The following is a 7619-nucleotide window of genomic DNA, read 5'->3' on the forward strand; positions in this document are numbered from 1 at the left end:
ATGGGTGTGTGTTACATTACATTCACTAGTAGGAGTGAGAAAAACATCACAGGGTGGTGTGAATCGGAGGTTCTGAATTAGCATAAGCAGTGAGTGGCAATGTAGGATGGAGAAAAGCACCGCGGTGTGGTCAGCATGGGGAGGTCAGGGAACATGCAGTGGCAATGTAGGATAGGTTTCTGAAAAACATCGCGGGGTGGTGTGCATTGTATGGATGTGCGTTACATTACATTCACTAGTAGGAGTGAGAAAAACATCACGGGGTGGTGCGCATTGTATGGGTGTGTGTTACATTACTTCCACTAGTAGGAGTGAGAAAATCATCACGGGGTGGTGCGCATTGGATGGGTGTGTGTTACATTACATTCACTAGAAGGAGTGAGAAAAACATCCCGGGGTGGTGTGAATCGGAGGTTCTGAATTAGGATAGGCAGTGAGTGGCAATGTAGGATGGAGAAAAGCACCGCGGGGTAGTCAGCATTTGGAGGTCAGTGAACATGCAGTGGCAATGTAGGATAGGTATTTGAAAAACATCGCGGGGTGGTGCGCATTGTATGGGTGTGTGTTACATTACATTCACTAGTAGGAGTGAGAAAAACATCACGGGGTGGTGTGAATCGGAGGGTCTGAATTAGGATAGGCAGTGAGTGGCAATGTAGGATGGAGAAAAGCACCGCGGGGTGGTCAGCATGGGGAGGTCAGGGAACATGCAGGGCAATGTAGGATAGGTTTCTGAAAAACATGAAGGGGTGGTGCGCATTGTATGGGTGTATGTTACATTACATTCACTAGAAGGAGAGAGAAAAACATCACGGGGTGCTGCGAATTGTATGCGTGTGTGTTACATTACATTCACTAGTAGGAGTGAGAAAAACATCACGGGGTGGTGTGAATCGGAGGGTCTGAATTAGGATAGGCAGTGAGTGGCAATGTAGGATGGAGAAAAGCACAGCGGGGTGGTCAGCATGTGGAGGTCAGGAAACATGCAGTGGCAATGTAGGATAGTTTTCTGAAAAACATCACGGGGTGGTGCGCATTGTATGGGTGTGTGTTACATTACATTCACTAGTAGGAGGGAGAAAAACATCACGGGTTGGTGTGAATCGGAGTGTCTGAATTAGGATAGGCAGTGAGTGGCAATGTAGGATGGAGAAAAGCACCGCGGGGTGGTCAGCATGAGGAGGTCAGGGAACATGCAGTGGCAATGTAGGATAGGTTTCTGAAAAACATCGCGAGGTGGTGTGCATTGTATGGGTGTGTGTTACATTACATTCACTAGTAGGAGTGAGAAAAACATCACGGGGTGGTGCGCATTGTATGGGTGTGTGTTACATTACATTCACTAGTAGGAGTGAGAAAAACATCACGGGGTGGTGAGAACCGGAGGGTCTGAATTAGGATAGGCAGTGAATGGCAATGTAGGATGGAGAAAAGCACCGCGGGGTGGTCAGCATGGGGAGCTCAGGGAACACGCAGTGTCAATGTAGGATAGGTTTCTGAAAAACATCGCGGGGTGGTGTGCATTGTATGGGTGTGTGTTACATTACATTCACTAGTAGGAGTGAGAAAAACATCGCGGGGTGGTGCGCATTGTATGGGTGTGTGTTACATTACATTCACTAGGAGGAGTGAGAAAAACATCACGGGGTGGTGCGCCTTGTATGGGTGTGTGTTACATTACATTCACTAGTAGGAGTGAGAAAAACATCACGGGGTGGTGTGAATCGGAGGGTCTGAAATAGGATAGGCAGTGAGTGGCAATGTAGGATGGAGAAAAGCACCGCGGGGTGGTCAGCATGGGGAATTCAGGGAACATGCAGTGGCAATGTAGGATAGGTTTCTGAAAAACATCGCGGGGTGGTGCGCATTGTATGGGTGTGTGTTACATTACATTCACAAGTAGGAGTGAGAAAAACATCACGGGGTGGTGCGCATTGCATGGGTGTGTGTTACCTTACATACACTAGTAGGAGTGAGAAAAACATCACGGGGTGGTTTTCATTGTATGGGTGTGTGTTACATTACATTCACTAGTAGGAGTCAGAAAAACATCACGGGGTGGTGCGCATTGTATGGGTGTGTGTTACATTACATTCACTATTAGGAGTGAGAAAAACATCACGGGGTGGTGTGAATAGTAGGGTCGGAATTAGGATAGGCAGTGAGTGGCCTTGTAGGATGGAGAAAAGCACCGAGGGGTGGTCAGCATGGGGAGGTCAGAGAACATGCAGTGGCAATGTAAGATAGGTTTCTGAAAATTATCGCGGGGTGGTGCGCATTGTGTGGGTGTGTGTTACATTACATTCACTAGTAGGAGTGAGAAAAACATCACGGGGTGGTGCGCATTGTATGGGTGTGTGTTACATTACATTCACTAGTATGAGTGAGAAAAACATCACGGGGTGGTGTGAATCGGAGGGTCTGAATTAGGATAGGCAGTGAGTGGCAATGTAGGATGGAGAAAAGCACCGCGGGTTGGTGAGCATGGGGAGGTCAGGGAACATGCAGTGGCAATGTAGGATAGGTTTCTGCAAAACATCGCGGGGTGGTGCGCATTGTATGGGTGTGTGTTACATTACATTCACTAGTAGGAGTGAGAAAAACATCACGGGGCGGTGCGCATTGTATGTGTGTGTGTTACATTACATTTACTAGTACGAGTGAGAAAAACATCACGGGGTGGTGCCCATTGTATGGGTGTATGTTACATTACATTCACTAGTATGAGTGTGAAAAACATCACGGTGTGGTGTGAATCGGAGGGTCTGAATTAGGATAGGCAGTGAGTGGCAATGTAGGATGGAGAAAAGCACCGCGGGGTGGTCAGCATGGGGAGGTCAGGGAACATGCAGGGCAATGTAGGATAGGTTTCTGAAAAACATGAAGGGGTGGTGCGCATTGTATGGGTGTGTGTTACATTACATTCACTAGAAGGAGAGAGAAAAACATCATGGGGTGCTGCGAATTGTATGCGTGTGTGTTACATTACATTCACTAGTAGGAGTGAGAAAAACATCACGGGGTGGTGTGAATCGGAGGGTCTGAATTAGGATAGGCAGTGAGTGGCAATGTAGGATGGAGAAAAGCACAGCGGGGTGGTCAGCATGTGGAGGTCAGGAAACATGCAGTGGCAATGTAGGATAGTTTTCTGAAAAACATCACGGGGTGGTGCGCATTGTATGGGTGTGTGTTACATTACATTCACTAGTAGGAGGGAGAAAAACATCACGGGGTGGTGTGAATCGGAGTGTCTGAATTAGGATAGGCAGTGAGTGGCAATGTAGGATGAAGAAAAGCACCGCGGGGTGGTCAGCATGAGGAGGTCAGGGAACATGCAGTGGCAATGTAGGATAGGTTTCTGAAAAACATCGCGAGGTGGTGTGCATTGTATGGGTGTGTGTTACATTACATTCACTAGTAGGAGTGAGAAAAACATCACGGGGTGGTGCGCATTGTATGGGTGTGTGTTACATTACATTCACTAGTATGAGTTAGAAAAACATCACGGGGTGGTGTGAATCGGAGGGTCTGAATTAGGATAGGCAGTGAGTGGCAATGTAGGATGGAGAAAAGCACCGCGGGGTGGTCAGCATGGGGAGCTCAGGGAACACGCAGTGTCAATGTAGGATAGGTTTCTGAAAAACATCGCGGGGTGGTACGCATTGTATGGGTGTGTGTTACATTACATTCACTAGTAGGAGTGAGAAAAACATCGCGGGGTGGTGCGCATTGTATGGGTGTGTGTTACATTACATTCACTAGGAGGAGTGAGAAAAACATCACGGGGTGGTGCGCCTTGTATGGGTGTGTGTTACATTACATTCACTAGTAGGAGTGAGAAAAACATCACGGGGTGGTGTGAATCGGAGGGTCTGAAATAGGATAGGCAGTGAGTGGCAATGTAGGATGGAGAAAAGCACCGCGGGGTGGTCAGCATGGGGAGGTCAGGGAACATGCAGTGGCAATGTAGGATAGGTTTCTGAAAAACATCGCGGGGTGGTGCGCATTGTATGGGTGTGTGTTACATTACATTCACAAGTAGGAGTGAGAAAAACATCACGGGGTGGTGCGCATTGCATGGGTGTGTGTTACCTTACATACACTAGTAGGAGTGAGAAAAACATCACGGGGTGGTTTTCATTGTATGGGTGTGTGTTACATTACATTCACTAGTAGGAGTCAGAAAAACATCACGGGGTGGTGCGCATTGTATGGGTGTGTGTTACATTACATTCACTATGAGGAGTGAGAAAAACATCACGGGGTGGTGCGCATTGTATGGGTGTGTGTTACATTACATTCACTAGTATGAGTTAGAAAAACATCACGGGGTGGTGTGAATCGGAGGGTCTGAATTAGGATAGGCAGTGAGTGGCAATGTAGGATGGAGAAAAGCACCGCGGGTTGGTGAGCATGGGGAGGTCAGGGAACATGCAGTGGCAATGTAGGATAGGTTTCTGAAAAACATCGCGGGGTGGTGCGCATTGTATGGGTGTGTGTTACATTACATTCACTAGTAGGAGTGAGAAAAACATCACGGGGCGGTGCGCATTGTATGTGTGTGTGTTACATTACATTTACTAGTACGAGTGAGAAAAACATCACGGGGTGGTGCGCATTGTATGGGTGTATGTTACATTACATTCACTAGTATGAGTGTGAAAAACATCACGGTGTGGTGTGAATCGGAGGGTCTGAATTAGGATAGGCAGTGAGTGGCAATGTAGGATGGAGAAAAGCACTGCGGGGTGGTCAGCATGGGGAGGTCAGGGAACATGCAGTGGCAATGTAGGATAGGTTTCTGAAAAACATCGCGTGGTGGTGCGCATTATGGGTGTGTGTTAAATGACATTCACTAGTAGCAGTGAGAAAAACATCACGGGGTGGAGCGCATTGTATGGGTGTGTGTTACATTACATTCACTAGTAGGAGTGAGAAAAACATCACGGTGGGGGTGTGAATCGGAGGGTCTGAATAAGGATAGGCAGTGAGTGGCAATGTAGGATGGAGAAAAGCACCGCGGGGTGGTCAGCATGGGGATGTCAGGGAACATGCAGGGCAATGTAGGATAGGTTTCTGAAAAACATCGCGGGGTGGTGCGCATTGTATGGGTGTGTGTTACATTACATTCACTAGGAGGAGTGAGAAAAACATCACGGGGTGGTGCGCCTTGTATGGGTGTGTGTTACATTACATTCACTAGTAGGAGTGAGAAAAACATCACGGGGTGGTGTGAATCGGAGGGTCTGAAATAGGATAGGCAGTGAGTGGCAATGTAGGATGGAGAAAAGCACCGCGGGGTGGTCAGCATGGGGAATTCAGGGAACATGCAGTGGCAATGTAGGATAGGTTTCTGAAAAACATCGCGGGGTGGTGCGCATTGTATGGGTGTGTGTTACATTACATTCACAAGTAGGAGTGAGAAAAACATCACGGGGTGGTGCGCATTGCATGGGTGTGTGTTACCTTACATACACTAGTAGGAGTGAGAAAAACATCACGGGGTGGTTTTCATTGTATGGGTGTGTGTTACATTACATTCACTAGTAGGAGTCAGAAAAACATCACGGGGTGGTGCGCATTGTATGGGTGTGTGTTACATTACATTCACTATTAGGAGTGAGAAAAACATCACGGGGTGGTGTGAATAGTAGGGTCGGAATTAGGATAGGCAGTGAGTGGCCTTGTAGGATGGAGAAAAGCACCGAGGGGTGGTCAGCATGGGGAGGTCAGAGAACATGCAGTGGCAATGTAAGATAGGTTTCTGAAAATTATCGCGGGGTGGTGCGCATTGTGTGGGTGTGTGTTACATTACATTCACTAGTAGGAGTGAGAAAAACATCACGGGGTGGTGCGCATTGTATGGGTGTGTGTTACATTACATTCACTAGTATGAGTGAGAAAAACATCACGGGGTGGTGTGAATCGGAGGGTCTGAATTAGGATAGGCAGTGAGTGGCAATGTAGGATGGAGAAAAGCACCGCGGGTTGGTGAGCATGGGGAGGTCAGGGAACATGCAGTGGCAATGTAGGATAGGTTTCTGAAAAACATCGCGGGGTGGTGCGCATTGTATGGGTGTGTGTTACATTACATTCACTAGTAGGAGTGAGAAAAACATCACGGGGCGGTGCGCATTGTATGTGTGTGTGTTACATTACATTTACTAGTACGAGTGAGAAAAACATCACGGGGTGGTACCCATTGTATGGGTGTATGTTACATTACATTCACTAGTATGAGTGTGAAAAACATCACGGTGTGGTGTGAATCGGAGGGTCTGAATTAGGATAGGCAGTGAGTGGCAATGTAGGATGGAGAAAAGCACCGCGGGGTGGTCAGCATGGGGAGGTCAGGGAACATGCAGGGCAATGTAGGATAGGTTTCTGAAAAACATGAAGGGGTGGTGCGCATTGTATGGGTGTGTGTTACATTACATTCACTAGAAGGAGAGAGAAAAACATCACGGGGTGCTGCGAATTGTATGCGTGTGTGTTACATTACATTCACTAGTAGGAGTGAGAAAAACATCACGGGGTGGTGTGAATCGGAGGGTCTGAATTAGGATAGGCAGTGAGTGGCAATGTAGGATGGAGAAAAGCACAGCGGGGTGGTCAGCATGTGGAGGTCAGGAAACATGCAGTGGCAATGTAGGATAGTTTTCTGAAAAACATCACGCAGTGGTGCGCATTGTATGGGTGTGTGTTACATTACATTCACTAGTAGGAGGGAGAAAAACATCACGGGGTGGTGTGAATCGGAGTGTCTGAATTAGGATAGGCAGTGAGTGGCAATGTAGGATGAAGAAAAGCACCGCGGGGTGGTCAGCATGAGGAGGTCAGGGAACATGCAGTGGCAATGTAGGATAGGTTTCTGAAAAACATCGCGAGGTGGTGTGCATTGTATGGGTGTGTGTTACATTACATTCACTAGTAGGAGTGAGAAAAACATCACGGGGTGGTGCGCATTGTATGGGTGTGTGTTACATTACATTCACTAGTAGGAGTGAGAAAAACATCACGGGGTGGTGTGAACCGGAGGGTCTGAATTAGGATAGGCAGTGAGTGGCAATGTAGGATGGAGAAAAGGACCGCGGGGTGGTCAGCATGGGGAGCTCAGGGAACACGCAGTGTCAATGTAGGATAGGTTTCTGAAAAACATCGCGGGGTGGTACGCATTGTATGGGTGTGTGTTACATTACATTCACTAGTAGGAGTGAGAAAAACTTCGCGGGGTGGTGCGCATTGTATGGGTGTGTGTTACATTACATTCACTAGGAGGAGTGAGAAAAACATCACGGGGTGGTGCGCCTTGTATGGGTGTGTGTTACATTACATTGACTAGTAGGAGTGAGAAAAACATCACGGGGTGGTGTGAATCGGAGGGTCTGAAATAGGATAGGCAGTGAGTGGCAATGTAGGATGGAGAAAAGCACCGCGGGGTGGTCAGCATGGGGAGGTCAGGGAACATGCAGTGGCAATGTAGGATAGGTTTCTGAAAAACATCGCGGGGTGGTGCGCATTGTATGGGTGTGTGTTACATTACGTTCACAAGTAGGAGTGAGAAAAACATCACGGGGTGGTGCGCATTGCATGGGTGTGTGTTACCTTACATACACTAG

Source organism: Cavia porcellus, unplaced genomic scaffold (genome assembly GCF_034190915.1).
Source record: "Cavia porcellus strain 051 isolate PalLab524CR breed Dunkin Hartley unplaced genomic scaffold, mCavPor4.1 scaffold_57, whole genome shotgun sequence".
Lineage (NCBI taxonomy): Eukaryota > Metazoa > Chordata > Mammalia > Rodentia > Caviidae > Cavia > Cavia porcellus.